Source organism: Alexandromys fortis, unplaced genomic scaffold (genome assembly GCF_014885135.2).
Source record: "Alexandromys fortis isolate MF-2015 unplaced genomic scaffold, M_Fortis_MF-2015_v1.1 scaffold_14, whole genome shotgun sequence".
NCBI lineage: Eukaryota > Metazoa > Chordata > Mammalia > Rodentia > Cricetidae > Alexandromys > Alexandromys fortis.
In genome coordinates, this window is record NW_026067910.1 from 19345414 (window position 1) to 19361412 (window position 15999).

Consider the following 15999-nt stretch of genomic DNA (forward strand, 5'->3'; position numbering starts at 1 on the left):
TGCACAACCCCTGCTCTCCCCTTCTCTAGTACCCCCAAGAAGCAAGGCCTTCAGAAACTAAACCTACCAGAACAGGAGCTCCTGTGTCATTCCCTCCCAACCCCCTCAACTTACACATCTGGGTGGCAGCCAATCACCACCATGCCCCGGAAGTCCCCATTCTTCACAGGGCTAGGGCTGAAGAACGTCCCCTGGCTTCCGATTTGCTGTGTGACAGAAAGCAGCCACTGCACCTCTCTGAACCTCACAGACAGACACACAGACTGCTCTGACAGGAAAGGAAATTGCTTTTCCAGCTCCAATGATCTTGCATGGGTCCAGGCCTGGAGCCATCTGGAAACCTCCATCAGAGCTGTGTCTTGGGAGAAGTAATAAAACCCCTAGGATTGCCAAGGCATGAACATGTGAACTGCCTCTGTGCCCCCTCCCTTCAGCGGCAACTCTAGAAATCAATGGGAAAAGATTCATTAGAGGCCTGGTTCATGTGGTATGCACCCACCACTTCCCGGCCCCTTTGTTAGCCAGCCTAAGCTTCCTGTCCAAACAGATTTCCTCCCTGGAAAATAAGTTTGTGTTCTGCCAGAGAGTCGGCTGGCTACCTAGTCCTTGGATAGGCACACACAGGTAGCCAGGACATGCAGATCTCTGGAGCTTAGGATTAGTGGCTGTACATCATTCATTTCTTCACTCCCTCATTAATTCAGGCAGCTGTTCTCGGTCTCCTATATATGGAGAATATTTATTAAGGATTTGTAGGGCATATTTTAGAAACTGTCAATACAGTTTCTACCAGACAGCAGTCCCAGGTGACGAAGCTTGCCTGCCCTTCAGCCAGAGAGACAGCATTAAAACCCCCAGGATGAGGCAGGAAGGGCTGTAGTGTAGGAGAGCAAGGCTAAGGAAGGCACGCCTGTGAAGGGAGAACCTGCAAGAGGTGGCAGCGTCCTGATGGTAAACTTCGGTGTCTGAAACAGGAAGGGGGTCTGGAGGCTGCCACAGGGTCAACAGAGGCAGTAGGAGGAAGTGGGTCCAGAGCAGAGCAATGACTGGCCAGCCACGGGAGCTGAGACCCCCAACCATGAGCCATAATTGGGACTGACTTAGCTGAAGCCTCTGGAGTCCTGATGGGCTGTGACTTAGATTTCAAAAGACTCACCTTATGTTCATGGGCTGCCACCAATAAAGGCCCTAGAGCAGGTACCATTATGCTGTGCATTAATTGTCTCATATTTCTGGGGACCAGAAGACCCAAGACCAAAGTGTGGGCCATGCCAGGTGCCTATGAAGGGGCAGCCCAGGGAAGGGGCAGCCCTGGGCTCCCTCCAAGCTGCTAGAGCACCTCAGATAGGACTTTGAAGCTGCTGCAGTCTCCAAAGTCTGCCTACTCCTCCCTGAAGAAGGGACGCACATCTGACTGTTGTATCTAAATGTCCTGTTTTCTCAAGGACACCAGTCATGCTGGACTAGGGCCCACACTCATGACCTCATCTTAACTTGATCTTCAGCAAAGACTCTATTTCTTATATTTTTGGTTGTGAGCCTAGCCTTTAACGGCCGAGCCATCCCACCAGCCCAAGACTGCTCTTTATTTTTTGTTTTTGTTTTTCGAGACGGGTTTCTCTGTAGCTTTGGAGCCTGTCCTGGAACTCACTCTGTCTTGAACTCACAGAGATCTGCCTGTCTCTGCCTCCTGAGTGCTGGGATTAAAGGCATGCGCCACCACCGCCCAGCCTAAGGCTGTTTTAAATAGGGTTTCCTTCATATGTTCTGGGGCTAATCAACATTTGGGGAGTCATACAATTCACCAACACACCATAACTTTTCAATTTATATAGTCTTCACTAAGACCTGCTTTTGGGTGTTCTCACTCATTTGTCCAGTAGATTCTGAAAGCCAAACTGTCATGTCCAGTGCTTGGTTCTTAAACCTCTACCTCCTGAGCTCAGAAAGACAGCGACTCTTCCAGCTTCCACTCCAGCCCTGGGGCCAGCTCCCACCCTGGCTTATCAGGCTCTCTCCATTGGCATCAATCCTGCTGAGGGGTCCTCACAAGTAGAGAACCTGACTTTAGTCCCCCTTACCAGCTGAGCAGGTTAGGAAGAGGCAGTTCCCAAAGACTACAAGGGCCATTCTGAGCTGGCTCATGAGTCCCCAGCTTACTCCCCCACCACTGCCAGCCATGCAGGCAGCTTTCCTGGATTTCCAATAACCTGGAAATTGTAGGGTTTCTCGTACATGCTGAGTGGAGGTAAGGGGCAGGGGCTGGTGTTGTTTTCAAAATGAAATGATTATAGGATTTGGGCAGAAGCCAAATGCAGGGTTCTGAGAAAAGCTGCCTGGGGCTGGGATGAGGAACCATGCTGGGGGCGATTCCAGGAAGGGCAGGGGACACTATGATGGGAGGAGGGGGTAATGAGGTCTCCTTCCCATCCTATTTTTGATGGAGCTGTCCCTGCCAACAGCAAGTAGGTGAAACATACAAATGCTGGATTTCAAAAGAAACAAAGCATTAAGTTGTTTCTTCGTGTGTCATGTGGTGTTCTAGGAGCAATACAGGAGTTCTGCTCACTACCGACAATGCTGAGTCTAGGCATCCCGTGTCGGACAGGATAACGTGTAGCATGTAGAGGATGTGTTAAGGCTTAGGTACTTTCCAAACTTTGCCTGGCCTCTCTTTCCCTATTTTGCCTTCTGTGTGGCACATAACTCCTGACACAGTAAGGGACAGTAAGAATGCTGTGTGTTAATGCTCAGAAAGCGCTAGACCCTACACAGCAACCAACAAGCATCCAAAGGCCAGGTGTTAGTGGGGATAAAGGGAGAACCCAGCCTTGTGACCCTGCACTGTGTCCCTGGTGTAGGCAAACCTCTAGGCTCCTGTAGCAACATCTGCACTGGCCACAAGCCAAACCTTACCTGTGCCTTCCATCTCCAAGATTAGGAAGGACTTAGCAGGACTGAGGGAGAATGGCAGAGAAAACAGTGTCACACAAGGATGTGTCCTTTGTGTCCTGACCATGCAAAAGGAGACAGAAACCCCAGAATTGGTGGTTTCTAGAGGCAGGGCCCAGAAGGTGACTCACACCAAATGCTGTCGGTTGATCCTCAGGCAACTTAGCTGCCTGTGTGGCTGGTGTCCTGTGACTCATTCCCTGCATGGGGACTTCAGAGCTGCGCTCCTTTCTGCCCTCCCCCCTTGATTTTCTCCATGCTTCTCAAGGACCAGGTATACATACCTGGGGCTCGCCTGTTCACCATATCTTCCCACTGAGTGTCCGAGCCCACTAAAGTGGCATCTCTCTGTCATCAGGATTTTCAATCCCACTGAATCCACAAACTGCCTGAGTTAGAGATCTGCTCCATCTCTGGGGCTCAGAACCCAGTGCCCAGAATCTGGGCCACATCATGGCAATATAGTTCTGCCTTCCCTGGTCTTGGGTGCTTGGCTTGTTCGCAGACCTTTGTGCCTGACTTCCTGCCTGCCTGCCTGCCTTCTTAACTCCCTGGTGGCCTTTGGGTCTCTAGGCCTCCCACTAGAAAAAAAAAAAGCTGTATATGGGGGTGGGGGATGACCCAGCTTGGAACCACTTTTAATACCCGAGTGACCTGCATCCCAGGTAGGTGTCTTAGTTACTTACTGGAACTGATGCCAGGAGGCCCACCCCTCATCGATGAGCTGGGTCAGTGGTATCCTGACTTCATTACCTCCCTTTCCACCCCTCCTCTCTACCGGGTCCTTTAGAGGTGGGCTTCTGCCTGACAGGCATGCAGAGGATAAAGCATCTCCTCTCCGGAGCCAGCCAGCCAGCCATGCCCCAGCACTGTGTTTATTGGCGGCTCCTCTTCACTAAGGCCCACGGCAGGAGTTCAGACACCCGCGAGAAAAGCCATCCGCTATTGATCCAGTGTCAGGCCTCCGGAGCCTGGCGGCCATTCATCAAGGAGCCACAGCATGGGGCTACAGTTCGCCCTTTCTTTCTTTATTTCTTTCTTCTTCCTCCCAAGTCATTCCCCCCGGGGCGTGGGGGGGGGGCGAAGGGGCGACTTGCCGAGGTCACTCTGAGAGCTGCTGAGCGCCTGAGAGTAGAGTCGCGGGATGCCTTTGTCTGCGGCCTCTTTGCTGTAGATCCTTATCAAGGCAAGCCGTGGGTGGAGCAGCGGCTGTGGGCCCCAGGCTTTTGAGCAAATCTTTGGAAGTTAGAGCTGTGGAGCTGGCTGGAACTTGGAGCTAGTTGGGGAAGGCCTTTCTAAAGAATTTAGTGTGTGGAGTGCCGGCATTTTTGTAGACTCTAAGCGGCAATCCTAAAAAGAGCTAACTAAGAGGGCCGAGAGGGACTTGATTCCGGAGCCGAGAGCCTAGAAATTAGCAAGTGAAAAGGGCCAGTTTGGACTGATGAATGGGTGCTTGAAAACAATTTGTTTTCTTAATTATGTAAATATGCTAGTGAAGAGTTTACTTTTTGGGTTACCTTGGAAAACCCTGAATCTTGCAATATTAATTGTTTTCTCTGGGCCCCACTCTGGTGCTTTTGAAGTGGTTCCCTAGGAGATCTGGAAGATAGGACCTTAGCGGCAAAACAATGGCGGGACTGTGTGGTTACAGTTTCTAGAGGATTGCCACCACCACATCCCTGTCTCTAAGGTGTAAATTTTGCTCAGTTCCGAATCCTCACTCAACCTACAGAAATGACCTTTCTTTAAAATATTATGTTCATTTATATATGTATGTATTACGTATGAGTGGTTTTGCCTGCCTGTTCGTCTGTTCCGCTTGTGTGCCTGGTGCCCTCGGAGGCCACAAGAGGGCTCCAATGTTCCTAAAACTGGACTTAGAGATGCTTGTGGGCTGCCACATGGGTGCTGAGAACAGAACGCAGGTCTCAAGCTTTTCACCTCTGAGCCATCTCTCCTGTCCTGAGGTTATCTGCTGCCTTATGTGTGTGCCCTTGGGAGCGGAAAAGGCCCTAAGAATCTATTGAGAATTGTAAACTGACCTTGTACAAAACTTTAGGGGGGGGAGGGGGTCTGGTTATTTAGGAGCTTTAGGATTTGGATTCTGGTTAATTAAGACTAAGTCAGTCTAACACCGGAAAGGAAGTAAATCTTAGGGATGTGTGTATCTATGCTTGCTCCTGCAATGTGGGCCATGTTGAGTAGTAGGAACAATGGGCGGGAGAGTTTTTGAGCCCCAAATCTCTGTGGGGCTGTGTGAAAGGGGGAGTCTCAGTAAATATCCCAGTGAGTAAATGAATATCCCCAAAGAAACCATTTCAACACAGGAGGAGATGAGAGTGAGCCCCACCTGAAATATGTGTACAACAGAGAGAAGTCCATTCCCTCACTGCCCTGAGGATGGCCCTTCCAGTAAGGAGATGCCAATTAATCTCACTTGCAGACGCTAGTCCTTGTGCAAAAAGAAAGCCAGTTATGAAGTAGGAATTAATCTATTTAACCAGCTCCTGGGAGAGAAAGCCTATGACAACTGCATTTCCAAATGCCATCCTGAAAGTGATATTTCAAGTGGCAGTGGGTGGGATTAGAGCCTGCTAACGACTCGTGTCAAACAAGGAGCAAGAGCATAATATCTAGATAAGTGATTTGTCTTGCCACTTCCGTGGCAGGCAGCAAGTCAAGCAGAAATGCTTAGGGGCAAGTCGAGAGCTCATACTGAAGGGACTTGTGCCATAAGAACGACCCTCAAAGGCAAAGGGCGCCAGTTCCCCATGCCGGCGAGATCGGTGTCCAGATGCAGAAAATTTAAAGGCCGCTTTTGGCTGCCTTTCTTGGGGGTGAGTGACCGGCCTTTCCTACTTTCCTAATTGGGGCAGTTAGGAGCTCATTCAAACAACTTTCACTGGCGAGTGGGAGGGACCAAGGGGGGCTATAAAACAGTTTCTCCCTGGCTGGCGAGTGATCTAGGTGGTTAGAGCCCTCGAAGGAGGGAGAGGAGCTTATCTTTTTAGGCGGTGCAGCTAATGGCTTTCAGGGGTGCCTAAGGGGCAGAAAAGTGGGAAGGGCAAGCTGCTGCGGAAAGCCAGAAACCCTTGCTACTGACTGGCTGGAAGAGGCCGCGGCCACCACAGGATGCAGTGTCAGGAAGGCGGCTGCTTCGGGAGCGGGGGCGGGGCTGTGCACAGCAGCCGCCCCCGGCTTCCCTACAGCTGCCCGGCACAGGAACTCCCCGAAGTCAGGGACCAGAGCTTACATGCGCCAGTTCACCCTACCTTGGGCCCCGCGTTAGGGAAATCCCAGGGGCGATAGGGACCCCTGTGCCGGGGGAGTAAGTTGCCAAGCTACCAGCCCTTCTCCACCCCCACTAACCTGTTCAAGAAAACCTTTTAAACCCAGGTTGCAACTGGACGTCCCCAGCCTGCCCCGCCCCTTCCCCCACCCGGGCCTCGCCGCGGACCCTCATTAGCATGACCACTTGGGAAGATTCGCCGGCGGGGGCGAGAGGCACCCGAAGTCACCCACCGCCAGCGCCTTCCCGGAGGCCACCTCGGGCGACAGCGCTCCAGAAGCCCCACTCGTACAAGTGTTGCTTCCAATTAATTGCGTAGGCGGGGGAGGGAGAGGGGCCCGGTCGCCGCCCCCGCCCGGAGGCTGGAGCGCCACTCGTCGGGTCGTGCGTTCTCTCAGGCGGCGGCGTGCACCAGCACCACCCCTGCCAAGTTTGAAATGTGAGCTGCCTCGGATCCCTAGTCACTAGCGTTCCCTCGCAGTGAAGTGGCTGGGCCGGCGGGCTGCGCACGCGAGTGAGTGCGGGCTGCGGGGCGGGGGTGCGGGCTCGAGGCTCGCGGGGCGGGGAGGGCTCCCCCGAGACGCCAAGGCAAGGCCGCTCGCCTTTCATCGTCCTCCCGCGCTCCTCCTCCCTCCCCTCCTCCTCCACCCCGCGCCGCCGCGGCGCGCCCGGCTTCCTCCGAGCCCCCGGCCCCACGCGGCGGCACGCAGGCTGGGTGGTCACGCCTGCGGGGTCCAGGAGCGCGGCGCAGCGCGGCGGGCCGTGGGAAGTTTCTCCTGCGCGCCCGGTGCGTCCCCGCCCCCCCGCGCGCCCCCGGTCCCCATCCCCGTCCCCGGAGGGCTGTCGCTTGCGCCCGGGCGCGCGGCTGGCTGCTTCCTCGGCGGCGGCGGCCCCATTAGCGGAGCCTCCGCCTGTGATTGGCTTCGCCCGGGAAGCTGGAGACGGGCGATGAATAATTGATGTGTGCGGTGCGGTAGCCGGACAGCGGCGGCGGTGGCGGGCGGCAGCGAGCGGGAGCGCGGGAGTCGGAGCGCCCTCGGAGCGGGCAGCGCGGAGCGAGCGGGCGCCGTTGCTGCCCGGGGCCCCCGCGCCGCCGCCGCTGCCGCCCCGGCGCGGAGCGGGGATGCAGGCGGCGCCCGCTGCCTGCTCGCAGCCTTTGTTCGGCGCCGGCTGATCCCTGCCCGGAGTAGCACACTGCGGTCGCCCCGGGCTGGACTCCAGCCTCTCGGCGCGCCAGGGCGGGACCGCGGGCTGTACAACTTCTAGGTGAGTGTGGGGCTGGAGGGGTCGGCTCGGGGCGCCCGCGGGCCGGGCCCTGGCTCCCTCCGGGCGCGGGGGTGAGTGTGCGTGCATGTGTGTGACAGAGGAGAGCCGGTGCATTGTGGGTAGCACCGTGTGCTGCATGGTGTCAGCCTGAGGCTTGGCCATGAGAGTGGCTTTAGCGTGCACAAGGCCCTTTTTGTGCACCCACAGAGGAGACCTTGCTTCCTCCTCTGGAGGAGACGGTAGGTGGGGGACCAAAAAGAGTGCTCCCCAAGCCTCTTTCCTAAAGGTGAAGTGTTGGTTCTCCAGCAGACATTTTACAAGGTTCCATCCCTGGTAGGTTCCCTTTTCAAAAATAAGAATTAGTCCAGAAGCCTTTGGTGGAGGCTAAGGGTTTTAACTTAAAGCTACTCGTTTATCAGAATGAATCCTTAATGCTGAAGACAGCTGGGGGCTCCCATCGCTACAGGACTCCCTTCCCAGAGGTGATGGGTGCACAGCAGACTTCTGACAAGTGTTTACTGGAAAAGCTGCCCCTGCTGCTGTGAGTGGTGGTGGTAGGTAGAGGAGAATCTGTATTGCACTAGAAGGGCCTTTCCGTGGTGGGTAGGGGTGGCTGGCATCCGACCGAAGATCTTCTACAAGACCTTGCAGAGAGGTTTCCCAGAACACTGCAGGGGCTGAGAAGCACCTGCCAGAGGTCCCCAGGCTTTATTGTTGATGCCCAGCACATAGATAAGTCCCAGTTCCTGGTTCATCTGGAAGCCAGCTGCAGTAAGACGAGGAGGGCAGACAGTATTCCTTAGATGGGCTTCAGAGCAGCATCAGGGATTACAGTGGGGGTCACAGTGCCCTGCCCTTCACCATCGGGCTTAACAACCAATGGGCCTGGACATAGCAGGTGGTTCTGAGGAAGGTTTTGTGAGGCAACTGCCGGAAGTGTTGGTACCAGTGTTTCTCAATAGCCCCATCCTTGAGAATAGGCCAGGAATTGGGCCAAGGAGTGAGTGAACATCGCCTTGTCACCGGGAAACCTGAACGTTGTGAGAGTGGTCTCCATTTCAGAGGCTCTGGATTCAAAGCTCATCTCCCACTGCACAAGTGTATTGAGATTTAAGGTCTATATGACTTATAGTAAGTCTGTTCCTCCTTTTTTTAAACGTCTTAACCAGGCAGTGACTACCCTGTAAGTAGCTGGAATGGAGTCCCTTCAGGGCTATTTTTACCCTAGACTTCCTTAGTGAGAAACCACCAAACAGCGAAGCTTTGGTGAGAATCTGAGACTGTACCGGAAGCAACCGCCTGCACAGAGTTTGAGGCCTGCTTCCTAGTGCTGCTTGCTCTTGCTCTCTCCTGCACAGCCTCCCTCAGCCATAAGCACTTCCCCTCACAGCCCCATGCACTCCAGAAAGAAGTCCCATGTCAGCTGTGGGGGCAATAATGTGCCCAGCCCAGCACATATGCAGAGAAGAAACCCAGCATAACCCCTACTGGAGTAATACCTTCAATTCATGATGAAGCTGCTTAAAGACAAGAACCATGGGTTCCTTACACTCCACTGCCCACCACAGTGCTTGGCAGTGAGTAGATGGATACTCAGTGACTGCTGGGCGAGTGTATGAACGTGCAGAGCCCACAGCAGGATTGGAAGAGTACTTCCACACCTGTCCGCATGGGCTGAGCACCTACTGAACACCCAGCCGTATTCAGAACCTAGGAGGTCTAAGATGAGTCCCTAGGCTGAGCTTAGGTGCTCGGACTAAGACCCATCTTCCTGAGTGGCCTTTGCTGGGTCACCCCCATGAGGGATGGCTGCTGAGCTCAGTGGAAAACTACCATCCAGTATGGTGGCCGCGCCAACCACACATATGGCTGCTTTTAAGGTTAAAGTGATTGAAGAGTAAAAGTAATATTTAAGTTCTTCTGTTTTCCTCTTGGGTGTTCTATAGGCATGTGGCACCAGGCCCAGTTTGATTTGTCACACCAGTCCTTAACCCAGTGTTTTGTCCACACCAGGCAAGCACTGAATACTGACTGAGCTAGCTCAGGTCATTTTCTTGCTGGCACTAGCTTCGCTTCAGATGTTCGATAGGCACTCAGAGCTAGTGGCCACTTTACTGGGTAGCTTGGATTATAAAAACGGCTTTTTAGTGGCAGAAAGTTCCAGTGGACTGAGCAAATGAGATGAGCCCACCCTGTGACCGTGACAGTGCGTTAGATAGACCTTTCTGTGTTCTTAACGTTTTGAGTCATGGTGGCCCCTGTGTGGGGCGGGCAGAGACTAGCCAGTGCTCCCAGTTAACACTGGGGTTAAATTTTGCTGGAGGGTATGAGTCCCTCGTCACCTACACTCTGCTGTATAACAGGTCAGCCAGGGGGCACCGATGGGCAGCCATCCCAGGAGCGGCCTCAGACCTCCCTGAGGACTGTCATGGTGCCGGCAAGGCGTCAGGCTCTGTGAAATCATCTATCAATCAGGCTGTTCTTGTAACAGGCAGTTTGGAGCTGGCAGGGCTGGAAGGGGAGGGAAAGATACTCTGGGCCCAGGAGGTGTTTACCTTGCTGGATGTGGCTTTGGTTCCCCCAGGAGAGGCCTACTTCTCCACAAGAGAAGGGATTCATCACTGGGCAGGTAGCCTGACTGCTTGGAGCCACAACAGAGAGAGGAAAGCCTGCAGAGCCCCCTGGAGGGAGGGGGAACACCTGGCAAATGGGCCAGCATGCCCCTTGCTGTCCTTCACCAGGGCCTGCTACTCCTGGTATCACAGCATACCCACTGGGCTATGCTTGCCCTGGCACTCCCCAGAAGCCTCAGCTGCCTGGGAAACTCTCCAGGGCCTTCAAACAACAGCCGCCTCTCAGGGGACCATGCTCAGGGAAAAACAAGGCCCCCACCCTCCAAGCACATCCAGCTTCCCAAGTAACTCCTGAGCAGTAACTACTTCTAGGCCAGAAAGGACAGACAGGAGCCACTGCCCAGGGACAAGGGACCAAGGTCATAGCAGGGCAGGCCTGGAATAGAGTGAGGGTCCTCCCTTACCTGGTCTTCGTGGTTTCCTCACTGAGAGCTGGAGGCTGACAATTGGACCGAGCCCTGCTGCTTTCTTTCTTGCTTCAGTCAAAGTACCCTGATGGCCTGCAGCCTTGTCCCTGTGTTCTGAGCCCCCCACCTCCCAGCGGTAGGTGTCTCTATGTCCTCAGGCCCTGGACTAGCTGAAGGAGTGCTTTTCTGCACACCTGAAAGGGAGTTTTCCAGACCCATCTAGGGGAGTAGGAAAGATGGCAAGGGCTTTGTTTGCACGCTCAGGTTGCAGCCCTGTTAACAAGACCCCTACTTGTCCTACATCTCACTGGATGTGGGCCCCTCCAGGGGGATTCAGGGAGCCCTGCCCCATCAGCAGTATGTAAGGATCTGGGGACTAGGCTTGTCTATCAATGGTCACCCAGGCAGTTCAAGGGGTTCGGTTTATTTTCTTCTCACAGTAGCCCAACTGTGTCCCTGACTTCTGCCAGAAACCCACTCTGGGCTTCTCCCGAGCCATCTATGAGCCTGTGGGTTTTCTATAGCCTTGTGGCAGAGAGGAGGACCTAGCCTTGATCAGCAACCAGTGCTGCCTCCTGTATGTGGTCCATACCAAATAGAACTGGGGGCTACGGGGGGGGGGGGCTTGTCCAGGACAGCCCTGCCTCTGAGCCTGCGGCCCCTCCACGATCGCTTTTAGCTGGAATGAGCTCCCCACGTACTTCAGACACTGTTCAGGATAACAAAATTCCTCAGGCCCAGCCTTCCAATAATAGTGTCTGTAGCGCTGGTGTCTACGCTAGTGTGTGACCTTTGGCAAGTCACCTTGGGGTGGGGCGGGGCTGGGGGTTCTGACTTCTCTGTCCTGTCTGCGTGCTGGCGCTGTGGCAGGGAGGAGGAAATGGTGACTTTGGGACTGGATCACTCTTAAGTTTCCCAGAAATGAGTGAGCGGGAGACTAAATGTCACGTGGCTGGTTGTGTCTTGAGGTGTGGTGCTGGAGTAGAAGGGGCGGTAGGTTGACCAGAAGCTGCAGCAGAGGCTGAGTGGTTCATTGTTGAAGCTGCCACCCAGAGCACATTTGAGTCCCCCTGGAGCTGCGGTTGCCAGAAGCAAGGGTGCTGCTGAGCTGCAGGTGTGAATCTGCTTGGAAGAGGGGAGGTTCGCATCCTGCAGTGAAGATGGCTTCGCTTCTGCTGACAAAGTCAAAGCCGTCCCTGTTTTTGCAGTTGTCATGGTGTGGGTCAAAAGCAGTGCTCTGCTGCCCCCAGAGCTTTGGAAACTTGCTGGAACTTGTCCAGATCTCCCCAGGCAGCTCTCTGCACTCTCCTGGAGAGAGGACAGGAGTGGGGTGGTGGGGGAGAGGGTACTGAGAGAGTAAGAATATAGGTCCTGTTTGTAGATGCGCAGCCCCTGTACCTTCCAGGCAGGTCTGTGAAATTCTAATCCAATGAGGGCATTTCCTGGAGACTGGGGCTGCAGGGGACAGGTGAAAGAGAACACTTTCAGGGCTTTTCACACCCTTTGTGGCCCAGGATATAATCCCTGTCCCTAGGGTCAGAGCCTAAGGCACCTCATGACTTATAGGACCTTGTCTGTCTCCCGAGAGTTTGTCATCCGATTAATGGACAGATCAGCGTACAGAGAACATTCTGTAACATGGGCTTCATCCTTACTTATTCATTTGAAAAATGGGGAGCATCCTTACTTATTCATTTGAAAAATGGGGAGCATCTTTCAAAAAGGAAAGAGCAGCCCCCAAAGCCTGCCTGCTTCTCCTTCCTCCCTTTTGTCCTCCCTCCCTCTACCTCTCTTCCTTCCTCTCTCCCTCCCTTTCCTTTCTACTTTAATCTCTTCCTTATTCCTCTCTTCCTCGTTCACTCTTCTCCTTCCTTCCTCCTTCCCTCCCCCCCCCCATTCCTTTTTCTTTTCTTTGCAAAGCTGGAAGCTGAATCCACGGCCTCCACTCAAAAGCTAACCTGTTGCACTTGGTCTTCTGTGTATTGGTAATTGACACATAGTAAGCAGAGGACCAGATCCATGGGATGCTGAGTGACACTTGACACCTTCTGCTATGTGAGGATCAGACCAGAGCTGGGACCTTCTTTCATCTCCTCTCAGTTCTGCTGGGTCGAGGTGGATCAAATGCCACCACCCAGGAAGCTCCCTCTGGTCCCCAGCACCCACGGTTGCATGCAGTACAAAAATGTACTTAAAGCTTTCAGAAACATTCTTGTTAATTTGTGTGTGTGTGTGTGTGTGTGTGTGTGAGTGAGTGATTTGATTATCCGGTGTTCGGGTGAAAACTTTCTAATGACAAGGTTGTGTCACAATTCCAAATGGTTAGACATGTCAGCCTGTGATCACACACCCACAGGGCGTCCCCTTGCTTGCCGGTGAGGAGAGACAAAAGTTATGCATGAGGGTTGTCTATGCTTGGTGCCTCCTAGATGCGCTACGTGATCAGCCTAGGAACCCAGGGCACAGTCTGGTGATGACAGAGGTGGTCATGCAGGGAATAAATGAGAGGCCTGAAATCCTGCAGTACCAAGAGGACTGCTGTGACTTCGATGCTGGTCTACGTTAACAGGGACCTTGTCTAAAAACAAAACAAAAAAAAAAGTTTGTGGACTCACTATATATGGAGAATGTATGTACATATATCTGGGTTCTTGACCTAAGGTCAGGGTGCCAAGATACCAATGTGGTCTACATTGTAAGGAGTCTGGCTTTCTTGGGGTCCTCGCCTTCCAAGATTTATTACACATATCCCATGTAATATCAGTAGCTGCCTGTGCCTATTAGTTGTGTTTTGTTTTTTAATTCAGGGATTACTTTTCTGAGGCAGTGCTTTACTCTCTAGCCCAGGCTGGCCTCAGGCATGAGCCACCATGCCCAGCACGTGTTATTTAAACGTGTTAGTTAAAATTAGATAATTTCAGATTTTCAGTTCCTCAGTCTTTGAAGTTCTTGAAGTTCTTGGTGGGCACCATACTGAATGGTGTAAGAACAACAGCTCAGAAAGGCAGGGAGTTCTGCTGGGCACTGTGATGCTTAAAGTCACTGAGAGCTCTTGAAGAGGTCTTTGAGGTCTGCAGGAGGTAGGATCTGCCTCAGATGGACTCACAAGATAGAACCTGCCTGCCCCACCCCCACCCCATCTCTACTACCGCCGCTGCCGCCACCAACCTACTGCACACAGGTCTTTTAAAACAGGGTCACCCAGGGTTTTCCCAAGCCATGTTAAGAAGTAATTATGAAACCCACATCTGTAGTTTCCTGGGTGACTTTTGGTAAGTCACTTAACATCAGCCTTTTTTGTCTTCTGATCAATAAAACAGCTGTGCAGCCTGGCTGGCGGGTTGCAGTGGGCCATGGGGTTGTGGCGCACTGAGCTCTGTGTCTGGAATAAGGTAGCTGCCCAGTAAATGACAGCTTGGCTCAAGTCTCTTCTATCGTTCCGAAAGTGGCTGTTCCCACACCTGGGAGATAGTGTTCTTTCTCCACCTGCCTTGCCCACAGCCTTCTCTGGGCCTCGCTTTCCTGTTGCGTACTGCAGGAGGCATCTTATCTGTGTCCTGTAGAGGTGCCATCCCTTCCTTCTGAGCGGCCACCATAACTGGACAGGCTGAGATGGTGTGGGGGAGAGTGACTGTATGCTTTGGCCTAATACCCTGGTATAAAGCTCCAGGGCTGACACTGTTGACTGGCTAGTGGGAAGCCCCAGCTCACGTCCCAGCTGTGGAGGAAGTACGCAAGTGCTGGCAGCCACTTTCATTTCCTTCCTGAGGCCTGAGCTAGGAGTCTACACCTTGGGCTTCTAAGGCCTCTGACGCTTTGCACCAAAGCATCCTTTTGAGATCTGTTGGTGGCTCACCAAGGTCTGGAAGCCCCTGGATATCTAGGCAGAGGGTCTGTAAGCCAAGCTGTGTGGTGGTAACCCAGCTTGTTACCCTGTACCACTGAAGAGGGTGGGCTTTTGAGTGGGAAGTGGGTCAGTCCAGAGGAACCATTAGCAGTCCTTCTAAGTCTGTAACAAGTCTCTTTATTGGTACAGGGCCTGCTCCTCTGGGGGTGCATCATCCTGCTCCCCACAGGAGGCCTCTTAGTCATGCACCACTCAATGCCTAGTCATACCCCCTCTTTTGTCTCCCTCTGAGATGGTTGGTTTGCGTAGCACCGCCATGAACAACGCGTGAATTACCACGCAGCATTCCCACCTTCCGTGTAACCTGAGAAACCTGGGTGCCTTGCTTGCCCAGGGGTCCCCCAGGCCTTCACCGTGAACTCAAGGCTTCCTCGGTGTTTGCAGGGAAAAGGTTTCTCTGCAGGAATTGAGGCTACTTTGGGCATGTGTGCTTTTTATTTACCAGCTACAGCCCTCTAGTGTTCTCAGGCGGCCCCAGGGAATTCCCTGCAGAAGTCAGCACTCAACACATAAAATCCCTGCCCAACCCACTAGACTGTGCACAGCCGTGACCACTGGGTTTCTAGTGGCTTGGGAGGTAACTGGGGACCAAAGAGGCTTCCAGAAGTCGTCAGGATGTGGGAAGGAACAAGGGCCCTTCCACTTGTCTCCCTTTTAGGCATAGCATAGGATCTATCGCCTTCCTGGTTCTGCCATCACCCAGAGGCCCAACGGGAAGCAGGCAGACAGCTTGGGGCACACAAGAAATAGCGCTGCCACGTCCCTCCTGCCTACCCCACCTGACCTAGAATCAAGACTCACCAGGCAGGACCAAGCTGATCAGGGATTGGTAATCCTCTCAGCTTTTTATGCTGGGCTTTCTCCAGAAAGGCCTTTAATGACCTAGGTAAAAGTCTCTCTTCTGCAGTGGCAACCCCTGGGGTTTCTTCCCAGTTTGTGGTGGTCTCCCACCTACAGGAGTGCCCCCATGAACTCTTACCTAGTCGGAATCCAGCCCCTATGGAGGCCTGCTCAGGCTAGCTTCCCTCAGCACCTCCGTGATCCTGGGTCCTGTTATCTGTTCTGATGACCTGGAACTTGACAACTGTGGCAGCATGCTGTGCCTCCCCAGTAAAGTGTAAGCCACCCCGTGTGTCTCCCACGTTCTTCTGGGGACCCTGGATGCATCCCTTTTCTGCCCTGCTTATCTTATGCAGACCTGTGACTCCCACCAGGCCCTCTGCCTATTACTAACATTCAGTACCCCCCGGGTTTGTGCAGGAACCATGAACTTCAAGTTTGTAGCTGTAACTCCTTCACGTTTGTGTGTTCAGCATCTGGGTGGGTAAAATGCAAGCGAGTATGGTTTTGAATGCATGAATGAACAAAGAGCAGGTTCTGGGTGGGGCCTCTGCCCTCTTGGGAGTTTGAAGTCCCTCGGTGGGACTGGAAGGCTCGTGGTGTGCAGGGCAGCACATACATCTGGGGTGAAGTGGCTAGGCCTGTTGCCGGGGGCATGTGCTCAAGAAGAGATGTAGAAGATGGGTCATTTGCAAGTGTTTGTGT

General features: G+C 53.5%; 1 protein-coding gene across 5 annotated transcripts in view; it reads left to right on the forward strand.

Moving 5' to 3' along the window:
- The window catches only part of Zmiz1 (zinc finger MIZ-type containing 1), a 201137-nt gene that overhangs the window by 132733 nt on the left and 52405 nt on the right, over positions 1-15999 (forward strand). The window contains exon 1 of one of the 5 annotated variants that reach the window (XM_050138037.1): positions 7345-7507. The exons of the other annotated variants lie outside the window; for them this stretch is intronic. The gene's annotated coding sequence lies outside the window, so the exon portion shown is untranslated. Of the gene's footprint in view, positions 1-7344; positions 7508-15999 lie in introns of those variants that run through there. 5 annotated transcript variants of the gene reach the window in all.